This window comes from Oncorhynchus masou, chromosome 5, assembly GCF_036934945.1.
Source record: "Oncorhynchus masou masou isolate Uvic2021 chromosome 5, UVic_Omas_1.1, whole genome shotgun sequence".
Lineage (NCBI taxonomy): Eukaryota > Metazoa > Chordata > Actinopteri > Salmoniformes > Salmonidae > Oncorhynchus > Oncorhynchus masou.
The window spans coordinates 34,167,315-34,184,133 of NC_088216.1; the positions used below are offsets into that span (position 1 = coordinate 34,167,315).

A 16,819-nucleotide genomic window follows, 5' to 3' on the forward strand; every position below is an offset into this window, starting at 1 on the left:
CCACAGCCTCCCGACACGCTTTTCCATATTCCCCACACTACGGGGAAGAGAGCTGTGAGGTATCAAAAGAATAACAACTTAAAATTAATAAGCTACATTATTTTTCTCTATCGGCTTAATAACTGTACGGGCCTCATTACATTTTCTATTGGGATCTGTAGGCTATGGCATCTCACAAGGTAGCCTACTGTGTTCAGTCTTAGTACAATACTGGTCAGAATGGATGGTCTGATTAGGTTAATCATTCTAACAATATGCAATTCAACCTTATCAATAACTTCCTTCCTTTACCTTTTTCATTGCCATGTGTCTCTGGGGTGAAATCAATAAGAACCACAACTCCCTGTCTCTCTCTATCACTCTCTCTCTGTTCCTCCCTCTCTCTTTCTGTCCCCCTTCTCTCTCTCTGTCCCTCCCTCTCTCTTTCTGTCCCCCTTCTCTCTCTCTGTCCCTCCCTCCCTCTCTCTCTCTGTCCCTCCCTCACCCAGGCATGCACATTCACAGACCTTATTTCTATCAAAACTGTCTCCTTTTCTCAAATTTAGCCTAGGTCTTGTGTTCCTCTGGTTAGCAAATGCAACTCAGCAAGTGCTCTACTCCCTGCACTTAAGGGGCTTGAGCATCAGCAGTAGAGCACTCACATATGCCACGCTACACATGTATCAAGACAATTATGTGTTGCACAAAAGTACTGTGCATGTAGTAGGCTAGGCTATAATGATCAGTCAGACAGGGTGCAGATGTAAAAATCTAAACAAATAGTTTAGGGGTATAAATGCAATAACCCTACCCTCCAAGCCTCTAAACATTACACGGTAAGCAAAGGAGTATAGAGCCCACTACCATTTGGTCAACCAATAGCCTACGTATAGCCTTGTCTACACTGTGCAAAATCAGGAAAGCTCTCTCTTAAAAACACATGAACTGTGCACTAAAATCCAAATGCATTGTTGGTCTACAGCACACAGTACACTGTACCATGACGTGCAAGACATCAATGTTGCATAATTCTACATACATTTTCCTGGCGCAGTTGTATTTACACAGACCGTAGCTCCAAATCAAACATATACAACTATCTCAAGTCAGTAGGAGTAGTCATGTCTGACGCAACAGCATGGAATGATGTTACTGGCAGGATTGAGTTGAGAGAAAACTGTGTGATGTTAAGCAGGACCTAGGAGTTAGGCCTACAGTATCTCCTGACCCCTCCTGTCTAAGCCTCCAGTACTTATGCTGCAGTAGTTCATGTGTCGGGGGGCTAGAGTCAGTCTGTTATATCTGGACTATTTCTCCTGTCTTATCCGGTGTCCTGTGTGAATTAAAGTATCCTCTCTCTAATTCGCTCTCTCTTTCTATCTCTCTTTCTGAGGACCTGAGCACTAGGACCATGCTTCAGGACTACCTGGTCTGATGACTCCTTGCTGTCCCCAGTCCACCTGGCCGTGCTGCTGCTCCAGTTTCAACTGTTCTGCCTGCGGCTATGGAACCCTGACCTGTTCACTGGATGTGCTACCTGTCCCAGACCTGCTGTTTTCAACTCTCTAGAGACAACAGGAGCTGTAGAGATACTCTGAATAATCGGCTATGAAAAGCCAGCTGACATTTACTCCTGAGGTGCTGACCTGTTGCACCCTCAACAACCACTGTGATTACCATTATTTGAACATGCTGGTCATTTTATGAACATTTGAACATCTTGGACATGGCACAGCCAGAAGTGGACTGGCCACCCCTCATAGCCTGGTTTCTCTTGAGGTTTCTTCCTAGGTTTTGGCCTTTCTAGGGAGTTTTTCCTAGCCACCGTGCTTCTACACCTGCATTGCTTGCTGTTTTGGGGTTTTAGGCTGGGTTTCTGTACAGCACTTTGATATATCAGCTGATGTAAGAAGGGCTATATAAATACATTTGATTTGAGAAAGGATATTAGCTCTGGATAAGATCCCATGTGATATCAGAAATAAATCGGTATGAGGGGTTGCTTGCAAAGATGTGGCAGTCCTTGTGAAAAATCAAAATGTGTTAGCTCAATGATGGACTAATGCCACACCCAAGCAAAATAACATTCACCCTATTGAATACATGGTACATGCGGTACAATTTTTTGTGAAAGTAAGTAGAGATTTTTTGAAAGAAAACCTCAAGTCATGAGGGAGGCTCCCCTATTCCTTTTTAATCCAAACTGAGATGAATAGTAGCCTAATCATGACTAGGATAACTCTTAGAGAATCTTAAGTGATGAGCAATTGTGGTTGATCTTGCCTATCCAAAGACTAATACAAAAAAGTAGGCCTAATATTTAATAAAGAGCCTCATTTTGTACATAAATTAAGTAGCCTAATCTTTAACAACAAAGGTGTTATTGCGTTCTTAGCATTGGCCAGTTTTGGTCTCTCACCTCCTCGCTATAGACTGTTTCATCGTTATCGGTGTATCATCAAAAAACTTAATGATGGTGTTGGAGTCGTGCTTGGTTACGCAGTCATGGGGAAACAGGGAGTACAGGAGGGGACTAAGCACACATCCCTGATGGGCCCAGGTGTTTTCAGTTTCGGCGTGGCAGTTTTGTTGTTACATACCCTTACCACCTGGGTGCGGCCCGTCAGGAAGTCCAGGATCCAGTTGCAGATGGGGGTGTTTAGTCCCAGGGTCAGCACTATGGTGTTGAACGCTGAGCTGTAGTCAATAAACAACAAGTCAGAATAAGATCGTCTGCTAAATTACCAAAATGTAAATGTACATTTGTGTGTATAGGCCTGTTTTTCGTCATCGAGGTAATTGTATCAGTTTAAACTTAGGCTACCAGATATGTCATCAGATATGTCGTACAATTTTTAGACCCAGTTGAATTAAGATATTGTGCAAAAACACACTGTCACTCTTCTTTACAAAATATGATTGAGGGTTCAAATGAGAACCACTAAGCCTGAGCTCCAGCTGAAGAAGGTGGGGTTATTTTGAAGAATAATTTAGGCTACTGTCATGTTAGGCTAATTATTATTGCTGATGGGCAAGTAAAATGGTCAGAGTGAGCTGTTCTCACATTTGTGTCTGGAAGTGGCTATCAAGTTAGCTAACCCAAGTTTATCATTTTAAATTGTATCCTCAAAACACCAGTCTCAATGTCAACAGTGAAGAGGCAACTCTGAGATGCTGGCCTTCTAGGCAGAGTTGCAAAGAAAAAGCAATATCTCAGACTGGCCAATAAAAAAAATATTAAAATGGGCAAAAGAACACAGACACTGGACAGAGGAACTTTGCCTAGAAGGCCAGCTTCCCTGAGTCGCCTCTTCACTGAAGCTGCCAGTTGAGGACTTTTGAGGCGTCTGTTTATCAAACAAGACACTCTAATGTACTTGTCCTCTTGCACAGTTGTGCAGCGGGGCCTCCCACTCCTCTTTCTATTCTGGTTAGAGACAGTTTGCAATGTTCCGTGAAGGGAGTCTTACACAGCGTTGTAATGAGATCTTCAGTTTCTTGGCAAGTTCTCGCATGGAATAGCCTAAATTTCTCAGAACAAGAATAGGCTGACGAGTTTCAGAAGAAAGTCTTTGTTTCTGGCCACTTTGAGCCTGTAATCGAACCCACAAATGCTGATGCTCTAGATACTCAACTTGTCTAAAGAAGGCCCATTTTACTGCTTCTTAAATCAGGACAATAGTCTTCTGCTGTGTTGACATAATTGCAAAAGGGTTTTCTACTGATCAATTAGCCTTTTAAAATGATCACCTTGGATTAGCTAACACAATGTGCCATTGGAACACAGGAGTAATGGTTGCTGATAATGGGCCTCTGTACGCCTATGTAGATTTTCCTTTTAAAATTTCCAAAATTGTCGTTTCCAGCTACAATAGTCACTTACAACATTAACAATGTCTACACTGTACTTCTGATCAATTTGATGTTATTTTAATGGACAAAATTAGCTTTTCTTACAAAAACAAGGACATTTCTAAATGACCCCAAACATTTGAGCAGTAGTATATTTATAGAATATATATATATATATATATATATATATATATATATATATATATATATACACACACACACACACACACACACACACACACACACACACACACACACACACACACACACACACACACACACACACACACACACACACACACTAATATGCATACACATACATACAATATCTTTTAAAAATATATTTTCCTATGTTATTTCCTGTAAACCCTACCACTCCACTCTTATTGGGGTAAACTAATGAACAACAACACTTAGGCTTCCATAGCTTATTCATTCTATATACATTCTACGGGCCCAATCTATCCTCTATTTCTGATGTTCTGATGTCTATTTGCAATATATTTCTAACTGTGCTCTTTCACAAAAGTTCTGAACCTATATAGTCCCACCCTTCAGCTCCATTCAACCCCTCCCATCTATCTCTTTACACCATCCATATTGCTATTATCATTATTATTATTTATTCTCGCATGTTCACCGAGCAACAGATAATTTGAAAATAAAATCACAAATGTACACTGCACAAAAATATAAATGCAACATGCAATAATTTCAAAGATTTTACCTAGTTACAGTTGAGATAAGGAAATGAGTAAATTGAAATTAATTAATTAAGACCTACTCTGTGGATTTCACATGACTGGGAATACAGATATTCAACTGTTGGTCACAGATACCTTTAAAAAAAAGGAAGAAAAGGTTGATCAGAAAACCAGTCAGTATCTGGTGTGACTAGGGCTGTTAACGCCACACCAGCGGTCACAAGTCATGACCGCAGTCAAATTCCACATGACCATTTAGTCATGGTAACTAGGCTTCTCCAAGCTCTGATGCTGCTGGTAGTCATTAGTAGCCTACCAAACTTGCTAACTGCATGGCAACCAGCACTCTATTATTCCTATAATCACTCTGATATCAATGCAAATGTAATTGAAATCTAATCAAACACTCCTGAGAGTCCATGAGCTCATTGCGCAACATCTCTATAGGCTATGAAATTGTGTGACAAAACAGGGGTTTGATGGCCTCTATTAAAAAAGAGGAGGCCCCATCAGCTTTCTATATTTATTTCTCAATTTTCCTAATATTAAGCACATTGCTTTGCTTTACAACAGGAGTATAGCCCATCTGGCCGGCATGAAAATGAACCACGGGGAAAGTGTCTTCCATTCACAATTTATGTGCATAGATGACATGTATTTTTTCCCTTGGCCTCTGTTCCAAGACAGGTGCATGATAATGATCCATTCTAAATCCAAACCAATTTCACACATATATTGTTTAGCATATGTAAAGACAAGACTAAATGAAGAATAGACTAATGGGTGACAATATTATCACTTGTGAATGATGCCCAGCATGTGTAGTAAGGCAAGAAACAGCACATACCTTTTTTTGTCGACTTTTTCTAATCATAGTCACCCACCTCATGTAGTCTAGCCCATGTATCACAACTAAAGTGGCATGATAACTTCTTAAAATTAAGCACATTAATCCTCTTTACAACCAGTGTAGAGCCTAACTGGCATACTGTACATAGGCGGCTCGTGAGTTTCGGGAAGATACTTTTCACCATAAAAAGACACTTTTATAATATAGCATTACATTACAATTAATATATGCCTTTGGATGAGGTAATGTTTTGGTCGTAAGTGGTACCAAGAACAAGATAAGGAACTTTGTTTAGGAGACCAAACTGAACAATAATTTATAGCTAATGCTATCTAGCTATGGGATACTCCTCTTTCAAGTAAAAGGTTCTTTGTGTAATGTTCCTAAGATCTGTTATTCGTCATGTGAGTTGAGATGGGTGTCTCTTGGCTATAAATTATATTAAGAACTGTTGTGTAAGCACTCTCAGATCAATTAATTTATAGACACTGAATTGATCTGAGAGTCACAGGGCTATGTTGAAGCTCATAATTAAAGATGGACTTTATAATATGACTCTGACTTGTGTGTGGTTTGCTCTCTCAGTATTTGGTAATACAGGAAATTTTCACAACACTGTTGTAACGGGTTTCTTCCATCTCCTCCTCTGACAAAGAGGTGGAACAAGGATCGGACCAAAATGCAGCGTGGTTCGTTCGATACATCTTTAATGATGAAAAACACGAACAATACAAAACAACAAACGTCGAAAACCGAAACAGCCCTGACTGGTGCAACAAACACAGAGACAGGAACAATCACCCACAAACACACAGTGAAACCCAGGCTACCTAAATATGGTTCCCAATCAGAGACAACGATAATCACCTGACTCTGATTGAGAACCACCTCAGGCAGCCATAGACCAATCTGTACACCCCACACAACCCCAAGACGAAACACACTACAAATAAACCCATGTCACACCCTGGCCTGACCCAATAAATGAAGATAACATAATAAATAAAGACCAGGGCATGACAACTGTATTCACTTGGGATCTATCACATCCCACAACTTCCCAGAGCATGTTTAGAATATTTATTTCTCACACAGAAGGACAAGTTGACGATGAAGGCCTGATTCACACAGTCTTCTCTGAACAGTTGATGTTGAGATGTGTCTGTTACTTGAACTCTGTGAATGATTCATTTGGGCTGCAATGCCAAGAGTGTTCAAAGCTGTCATCACGCAAAAGGTGGCCATTTAAAGAATGTCCAAGAAAAAATATATTTTGATTTGTTTAACACTATTTTGGTTACTACATTTCATAGTTTTGATGTCTTCACTATTAATTTACAATGTAGAAAATAGTAAAAAATAAAGAAAAACCCTTGAATGAGTAGGTGTTCTGAAACTTTTGACCGGTACACAAACTCTTCGAAACTGTTTCGGCTCGGAAGCATGACGACGCCTTTAGAAGTAAAAGTGCCTGGAAGATCGTTTTGGAGTTAAAATAATTGTCACACTGGGAACCTTTCAAGATCAAAAAGGTTCCTTTAGGAACCCCTCTGAAAAATGGTCCTTGTTCGTCGACCCCCCTTTTGTGATGGGAGGTGTTTAATTTGGAACTTTTAAAATAATATATTGTAGAGGTGGCAGCCTATCGGAAGATCGGAGGCTTTGCTTTCACAGGGTTCTTTTTGGCCACCAGTTAGAGTAAATATAACTTCTGTTGATCATGTTAAGGTTGTACACTGCAAATGTACATTTTCCTTGAATATTTGTGCATATTACACATTCTAATATCAAAGTCATAATTAACATTGCTGATTGCATGGTGTAATAAAGTGGTACTATTCCAACTTTGCATAGGATCTTGAGGAACTCATACACCTCAGTAAGTCTCATTGAATCTACAAAACTGTCAGTTTTCAACCTTAACATGTGATGACAATACAACAGAAAAGATGAACAGGAATGACATTTACTCCCATTGGTGACCTAAAAATATCTATATGAAAGCCAAGGTTCTACTAAGCCATGCCTCCAGTCCAGGGTTCCTCCAGTTCCTCTATTATAGGTGTTTCGGTGTTACTCTGGACCCTGATCTCTCTTGTGATGAACATATCAAGACTGTTTCAAGGACAGCTTTTTTCCATATACGTAACATTGCAAAAATCAGAAACTTTCTGTCCAAAAATGATGCAGAAAAATGTAGCCATGCTTTTGTCACTTCTAGGTTAGACTACTGCAATGCTCCCGGATAAGGCACTAAATCAATTTCAGTTGGTGCTAAACACGGCTGCTAGAATCTTGACCAGAACCAAAAAAATGATCATCTTACTCCAGTGCCCGCCTCTCTACACTGGCCTCCTGTTAAGGCAAGGGCTGATTTCAAGGTTTTACTGCTAACCTACAAAACATTACCTATCTTTCCGATTTGGTCCTGCCGTACATACCTACACGTACGCTACGGTCACAAGATACAGGCCTCCTAACTATCCCTAGAATTTCTAAAAAAACAGCTGGAGGCAGGGATTTCTCCCAAAGAGCTCCATTTTCATGTCAGTCTGTTATATCTTTAGTATTTCTCCTGTCTTATCCGGTGTTCTGTGTGAATTTAAGTATGTTATCTCTAATTCTCGCTCTCTCTCCTCCTTTCTCTCTTTCTGTCTCTCTCTCTGAGGACCTGATCCCTAGGACCATGCCTCAGGACTACCTGGCCTGATGACTCCTCGCTGTCCCCAGTCCACCTGGTCGTGCTGCTGCTCCAGTTTCAACTGTTCTGCCTGCGGCTATGGATCCCTGACCTGTTCACTGGACGTGCTACCTGTACCAGACGTGCTGTTTAAAACTCTCTGGAGACAGCAGGAACGGTAGAGATACTCTGAATGATCGGCTATGAAAAGCCAACTGACATATACTCGTGAGGGGCTGACCTATTGTACCCTCGACAACCACTGTGGTTATTATTATTTAACCCTGCTGGTCATCTATGAACATTTGAAAATCTTGGCCATGTTCTGTTATAATCTTCACCCGGCATAACCAGAAGAGGACTGGCCACCTCTCATAGCCTGGTTCCTCTCTAGGTTTCTTCTGATGTTCTGGCCTTTCTAGGGAGTTTTTCCTAGCCAACATGCTTCTACACCTGCATTGCTTGATGTTTGGGGTTTTATGCTGGGTTTCTGTACAGCACTTTGAGATATCAGCTGATGTAAGAAGTGCTTTATAAATAAATGTGATTTGATTTCTCCTCACTGAACAGGCACATTCCTTTTTGTAGAAATGTGTTACTGACTTCTGCATATCTGGTCACATTTCTTTTGTCAAGTTGGATTTTATCATTTGATTTATGAGGAGGAAAGTAGGAAACAGAGTTCAAATGTACTAAAGTACTCATATCAGACAATATCCATCCTACTCTTTTTTTAACTTCAGTGGCTAGTTGGCCAGCATGAAAGCAGACCAGACAAAACCACTGTCATATATTTAAATGCTGAGCTTTTAATCACATGCTGAGAGTGCACCAAAAAGGGGAAATGAAATGTGGCCAATTGACAAGAAACAAAAGTAGTTTCAAACATAATATAATGTGTGTGAGTAACAGACAATGCCAACTGTGAGCTTTTGAATTCGCTACTGTTAGAGGGAATTAGTTATGTTCAGCCAAAGTACAATTGGTATTGCTTTTCCCTTCACCTGCATTGCAGAGTGGAGGGAAACATTTAAGTTATATTAATAAACTAGCTAACATGGAAACCATTTCAAATCTACTCGTACTCTTATGATAGTTAAGACATGATAGTGTTTACTATTATAAAAATAGGAACATCAATCACCCTGCAGAGTAAAGTACATTTTACAGTATTTGTTGCACAGTTCAGTGCTATTTTATGTAAGCAAAATTGATCCCATTACATTTGTATACGTAAATCTGGAACTCTCAACTGAGTATGATATGTTACATTTTGTATGACAGTAGGTCATATCAAACATACACAAATGACTAGCAACCCAAAAGTTCCATGTTTGAATCTCATTTTGGCAAATTAGCAACTTTGGACTACTTACCACTTTTTAGCTACCTTGCAACCACTTATTAGCATGTTAGCTAACCCTTCTCTATAACCTTAACACTTTAACCTTTCTCCTACCCTTAACCCCTAATCTAACATGGCACATGACACTAAAACAGTTGAACATAATATATCATACTAAAGAAGTCAAAAGTAATATATCATACTAAAGCAGTCAAACACAATGTATCATACTAAAGATGTCAGAAGGTGAATTCACCAATTTGTAAGTCGCTCTGGATAAGAGCGTCTGCTAAATGACTTAAATGTAAATGTAAAGTGGTCAAATGTAATATATCATACTAAAGTGTTCAAACGTAATATATCATACTAAAGAAGTCAAAAGTAATATATCATACTAAAGAAGTCAAAAGTAATATATCATACTAAAGCAGTCAAACGTAATATATCATACTAAAGAAGTCAAAAGTAATATATCATACCAAAGCAGTCAAACATAATATATCATACTAAAGTGGTCAAATGTAATATATCATACTAAAGTGTTCAAACGTAATATATCATACTAAAGAAGTCAAAAGTAATATATCACACTAAAGAAGTCAAAAGTAATATATCATACTAAAGCAGTCAAACGTAATATATCATACTAAAGAAGTCAAAAGTAATATATCATACCAAAGCAGTCAAACATAATATATCATACTAAAGTGGTCAAATGTAATATATCATACTAAAGTGTTCAAACGTAATATATCATACTAAAGAAGTCAAACGTAATATATCATACTAAAGAAGTCAAAAGTAATATATCATACTAAAGCAGTCAAACATAATATATCATACTAAAGTGGTCAAATGTAATATATCATACTAAAGTGTTCAAACGTAATATATCAAATTAAAGGAGTCAAATGCAATATATCATACTAAAGCAGTCGAATGTAATATATCATAGAAAACAGTCAAATCAAACTGGTGTATGTAATAAATAAATACTATGTTTTGCTCTCAGATCAAGTTGCATATTCTACAATATGCTGTATCATGTTTTATCACTGCCTGAAACACTTTTTTATTCTTAAGAGCCCTTTCCCTTTAAATCAATTATTTATTAATTTAATCGCTGTAACGGTGTTTATTATAAAACGTCTCATACCGCCTTCCAGAACTATATTATTAATAATAATAATGTGGCAGTCATGTTTTAACTGCTAAAACAAGGATGAAAAAAATAGAACTGGATAGTGGATAAGGAACAACAACCAGTAAGGCCAAATAGCACCTGCACATTTGTCCTGTATGTGTCCTATGTAATGTGTGGAGGGCTTGCACACTGTTTCCAAGTTCCTTGTAAATACAGTGCCTTGCGAAAGTATTCGGCCCCCTTGAACTTTGCGACCTTTTACCACATTTCAGGCTTCAAACATAAAGATATAAAACTGTATTTTTTTGTGAACAATCAACAACAAGTGGGACACAATCATGAAGTGGAACAACATTTATTGGATATTTCAAACTTTTTTAACAAATCAAAAACTGAAAAATTGGGCGTGCAAAATTATTCAGCCCCCTTAAGTTAATACTTTGTAGCGCCACCTTTTGCTGCGATTACAGCTGTAAGTCGCTTGGGGTATGTCTCTATCAGTTTTGCACAGAGAGACTGAAATTATTTCCCATTCCTCCTTGCAAAACAGCTCGCGCTCAGTGAGGTTGGATGGAGAGCATTTGTGAACAGCAGTTTTCAGTTCTTTCCACAGATTCTCGATTGGATTCAGGTCTGGACTTTGACTTGGCCATTCTAACACCTGGATATGTTTATTTTTGAACCATTCCATTGTAGATTTTGCTTTATGTTTTGGATCATTGTCTTGTTGGAAGATAAATCTCCGTCCCAGTCTCAGGTCTTTTGCATACTCCATCAGGTTTTCTTCCAGAATGGTCCTGTATTTGGCTCCATCCATCTTCCCATCAATTTTAACCATCTTCCCTGTCCCTGCTGAAGAAAAGCAGGCCCAAACCATGATGCTGCCACCACCATGTTTGACAGTGGGGATGGTGTGATCAGGGTGATGAGCTGTTTTCTTTTACGCCAAACATAACGTTTTGCATTGTTGCCAAAAAGTTCAATTTTGGTTTCATCTGACCAGAGCACCTTCTTACACATGTTTGGTGTGTCTCCCAGGTGGCTTGTGGAAAACTTTAAACAACACTTTTTTATGGATATCTTTAAGAAATGGCTTTCTTCTCTCCACTCTTCCATAAAGGCCAGATTTGTGCAATATACGACTGATTGTTGTCCTATGGACAGAGTCTCCAACCTCAGCTGTAGATCTCTGCAGTTCATCCAGAGTGATCATGGGCCTCTTGGCTGCATCTCTGATCAGTCTTCTCCTTGTATGAGCTGAAAGTTTAGAGGGACGGCCAGGTCTTGGTAGATTTGCAGTGGTCTGATACTCCTTCCATTTCAATATTATCGCTTGCACAGTGCTCCTTGGGATGTTTAAAGCTTGGGAAATATTTTATATCCAAATCCGGCTTTAAACTACTTCACAACAGTATCTCGGACCTGCCTGGTGTGTTCCTTGTTCTTCATGATGCTCTCTGCGCTTTTAACGGACCTCTGAGACTATCACAGTGCAGGTGCATTTATACAGAGACTTGATTACACACAGGTGGATTGTATTTATCATCATTAGTCATTTAAGTCAACATTGGATCATTCAGAGATCCTCACTGAACTTCTGGAGAGAGTTTGCTGCAATGAAAGTAAAGGGGCTGAATAATTTTGTACGCCCAATTTTTCAGTTTTTGATTTGTTAAAAAAGTTTGAAATATCCAATAAATGTCGTTCCACTTCATGATTGTGTCCCACTTGTTGTTGATTCTTCACAAAAAATACAGTTTTAAATCTTTATGTTTGAAGCCTGAAATGTGGCAAAAGGTTGCAAAGTTCAAGGGGGCCGAATAGTTTCGCAAGGCACTGTATATCATACCACAATATAATCTATACTGAACAAAAATATAATTGTAACATGCAAAGTGTTGTTGGTCCCATGTTTCATGAGCTTATGTAAAAAAATCACAGAAAAGCTTATTTCTCTATAATTTGGAAACCTTGTGCTGGGGACAATAACAGGCTACTCTAAAATGTGCAGTTTTGTCACACAACACAATGCCACAGATGTCTTGTTTTTAGGGAGTGTGCAATTGACATGTTTACAGCAGGGATGTCCATCAGAGCTATTGTCAGAGAATTGTATGTTAAGTTGTATGTTAAGTTCCATAAGCCGCCTCCAATGTTGTTTTCTAGAATTTGACAGTACGTCGAACCGGCCTCACAAACACAGACCACATGTATGGCGTTGTATGGGCGAACGATTTGAGATGTCAATGTTGTGAAAAGAGTGCCCTGGGGTGGCGGTGGGGTTATAAGCATAAGCTTTGGACAACAAATACAATTTTATCTATGGCAATTTGAATACACAGAGACACCGTGACGAGGTCCTAAATCCCATTGGCGTGCCATTCCTTCATCACCTCATGTTTCAGCATGATAATGCACGACCCCGTGTCACAAGTATCTGTACACAATTCCTGGAAGCTGAAAATGTCCCAGTTCTCCCATGTTCTGCATACTCACCAGACATATCACCAATTCAACATGTTTGGGATGACCTGGAGCGACATGTACAACGGTGTGTTCCAGTTGCCGCCAATATCCAGCAACTACTAGCTCCCGAGTGGCGCAGCGATCTAAGACATTGCATCGCAGTGCTAGAGACATCACTACAGACCCTGGTTCGGTCCTGGGCTGTATCACAACCGGTCGTGATCTGGAGTCTCATAGGGCGTCATACAATTGGCCCAGCGCTGCCCGGATTATGGGAACGTTTGGCAAGAGTAGGCCGTCATTGGAAATAAGAATTTGTTCTTTAACTGACTTTCATAGTTAAATAAGTTAACATCTTTAAAAAATGTTTTTACTACGCACAGCCATTGAAGAGGAGTGGGACAACATTCCACAGGTCACAATCAACAGCCTGATCAATTCTATGTGAAGGAGATGTGTCACGCTGCACGAGGCAAATGATGATCACACCAGATACTGACTGGTTTAATGATCCACACCCCTACCTCTTTTGTTAAGGTATCTGTGACCAACATATAATATCTGTATTCCCAGTGAAATCCATCAATGAGGGCATAATGAATTTATTTAAATTGACTGATTTCCTTATATGAACTGCACCTCAGCAAAATCTTTGAAATTGTTTATATTTTTGTTTAGTATAGAAAAGGCATCCAGAAAAACCAACATTGGGTATGGGAATTTATACAATCAAAAAACATCATAACAGACCTGGTTTAGTTCATGACAGCTTTAGTTTATGCTTAGTTTATGCCTGTGAGAAAGCAGCCTGTAGGCTTTTGTTAGATTCCTGCACTGAATCATATAATCCAATAGTCATGGCTGTCACTCTGAAAAAATATTTGTGTAGTTAATCAGACATGGTAAATTTGCCCTCCATAATGGAAGAACAGCCCTGGTTTAAGATTATAGTCCCATACTGTGGTAAATACAGCACATAGCCATCTTCAGATGCAGAATCAATATGACTTACTGTATGTGACGTGAGCTGTTTTATTAAGATGGATTATTCCTTGCATCCATGAGCAGGTTTGTTAAACATAGATTGTATCTACTTACAAAGCTTAGCTACTCCGTACTTGTGCTGTACTCATCTCACCTGTTGTTGGTCATACACTGAAGTCATGGAGTTATTGTATTGTTTCTCTCTTCCAATTCAACCACTACACATGTACTCTTATCCCCTTCTCTGAAATACCTCTTTGAACAACCTTAGTCTAACCAATGATACCATAGAGAAACTGCAGAGCAAGCAACAAGGACTTCTCCAAGAGCTGAAGAGCTCTTAGAGAAGTCCTTGTTGCTTGCGCTGCAGTTTCTCTATTACGCAATTGATTATTCCTGTGCTAGTTGGTTTTTACACGATCATGTCACATTTCTTCTTCCCCCTTAAAGAGACAAGTGTATTTTTCAATGACTAGTTATAGGAGAGAATGTAATGCATATTATTGCTGGCAAAAGGTGTTGTTTGCATACACTAGAAACTTTCCATTAGCATGCCTAGTTTACAACTACGATGAGTTGTCTTTTACATAATCAGGCTGTGAAATATTTTCTGGTACTCTTGCTGTTGAAGTGCACAAGAAGCGAGAGTCAGATTTTAATTATCACTGTTAAAATGAAATGTGTGACTTAATTTTAAGGAATATTTGATGGTATTTCAACATGTAACAAAATATTATGTAAGGCTCTATGCATGCCAGCACAATGCATCACCGGGGGCAAACTACCGGCTCCACCCGATGTCACAGGAAGGCCATAAAGATCATCATGGACAACAACCACCCGAGCCACTGCCTGTTCACCTCGCTATCATCCAGAAGGCGAGGTCAGTTCAGGTGCGTCAAAGCAGGGACCGAGAGACTGAAAAACAGCTTCTATCTCAAGGCCATCAGACTGTTAAACAGCCACCACTGACATTGAGTGGCTGCTGCCAACATAGTGACTCAACTCCAGCCACTTTAATAATGGAAATTCATGGAAATTGATGGAAAAAATGTATCACTATCCACTTTAAACAATGCCACATAATATAATGTTTACATACCCTACATTACTCATGTCATATGCATATGTATATACTGTACTCTATATCATCTACTGCATCTTTATGTAATACATGTATCACTAGCCACTTTAAACTATGCCACTTTGTTTACATACCCTACATTACTCATCTCATATGTATATACTGTACTCGATGCCATCTACTCCATCTTGCCTATGCCATTCTGTACCATCACTCATTCATATATCTTTATGTACATATTCTTTATCCCTTGTGTGTGTAGGGTAGTAGTTGTGGAATTGTTAGGTTAGATTACTCGTTGGTTATTACTGCATTGTCGGAACTAGAAGCACAAGCATTTCACTACACTCGCATTAACATCTGCTAACCATGTGTATGTGACAAATACAATTGGATTTGATTTGATTTAGTATACATGAGCATTCCGAGTGGAAATCATTAACTGGATTGTTAAAGATATTGACCATGAGTTTTTGCCCTGGATGAAATAGCTGAAGGACTTCAACGTGCAAACAGGAAAACTTTTATTGTACTTCCCTTGAATGACATGTAAAAACGCTCATTAAAAGCTCTTACTTCCCAAACATCAGCTATATCAATAGTGTCATAAAACAATATGTCATTATAGAGTGATCAGACAAGTCTTAAGTGTTATTGACTGTACGATTGTTTATCCCATGTGTAACTCTGTTGTTTTTGTCGCACTGCTTTGCTTAATCTTGTCGCAGTTGTAGTTGTAAAAGAGAACTTGTTCTCAACTGGCCTAACTGGTTAAATAAAATGTTGTTTTTTGAAAATTGTTTTAGTAAGTATTGTTGTCAAAATGTAATTCACAGAGGAAGGATAAAGCTTTATCTTGTTGTATACACCACCTGCTTTAGCTCTCTGTCAAAGTCTACTAATGTGCAATCATTAATAAAAATAAATCCATGTAGATGTCAGCTGCAGTTAAATGATATTCAACAATGTATGCTGTGTACATTTACTTGTCCACTGTCACTCACAATAACAGGCGACAATAATTACACATAACCAAACAATAAGACACTACAGTAGAGGAAAAGTTGCTGAAACATGCAGAATGGAGCTAATTGTCCATATTATTGATCATTGCTGGACTGACAAATGTGTTCACATGGTGTGAGAAAAGCTAAACGGTCTAGTTGTGCTTTACTTTGTACTGTTATTCTAAGATAGGTGTTGGTGAGTGTGTGGTCTTTCTAAACATGGCAGACTGAGGAAAGTAAAAAGTAAATAAACTAAAGGAAAGGTGTAAACACTTACTTGCAATCGTCTGTCAGAACTATGTTCACCGGCGAGCGATGTCTCAACAGCTGAAGTTCAAAGACCAATAGGGCCTTATCTGAAGTGATCTGCGTTCAATGGGAGTGGAAAAAAAGACAGCAACCTCAATAATGACTAATGACTAATGACTGAAATATTTGCATTACATTATATTTAATCTGCCTAGTATGGAATAAATAGAATAGCCCCAAAATTGCAAGCATCAAGTTAAATCAAATGCACCTTGAACACAAACATTGGAAGTTGTTTTAAATATTTAACCAGGTCGGCTAGGGACTCTTCTACTGCATGTCATGCAATCACTAAAACATTCCACTCAACAACTGTCACTCTTTCTAACTTTATTTGACCAAAACCTTATTGATGTCAACAAAACATTATTTAAATTAAAGTCAAAGTTGTGCATAAATATAACAAGTTAGGTTT

At 38.8% G+C, this 16,819-nt stretch overlaps 1 protein-coding gene across 8 annotated transcripts in view; it reads right to left on the reverse strand.

Annotated features, from left to right (window-relative positions):
- Positions 1-16,819, reverse strand: part of slc29a1b (solute carrier family 29 member 1b) — a 48,787-nt gene that overhangs the window by 22,703 nt on the left and 9,265 nt on the right. Inside the window, exons 2-4 of one of the 8 annotated variants that reach the window (XM_064965403.1) lie at positions 16,373-16,461; positions 4,616-4,670; positions 2,586-2,676 (exon numbers count right to left, since the gene is read on the reverse strand). The gene's annotated coding sequence lies outside the window, so the exon portion shown is untranslated. Of the gene's footprint in view, positions 1-2,579; positions 2,677-4,615; positions 4,671-14,118; positions 14,268-16,372; positions 16,481-16,819 lie in introns of those variants that run through there. The other 7 variants (XM_064965399.1, XM_064965400.1, XM_064965402.1 and 4 more) reach the window with 7 other exon arrangements.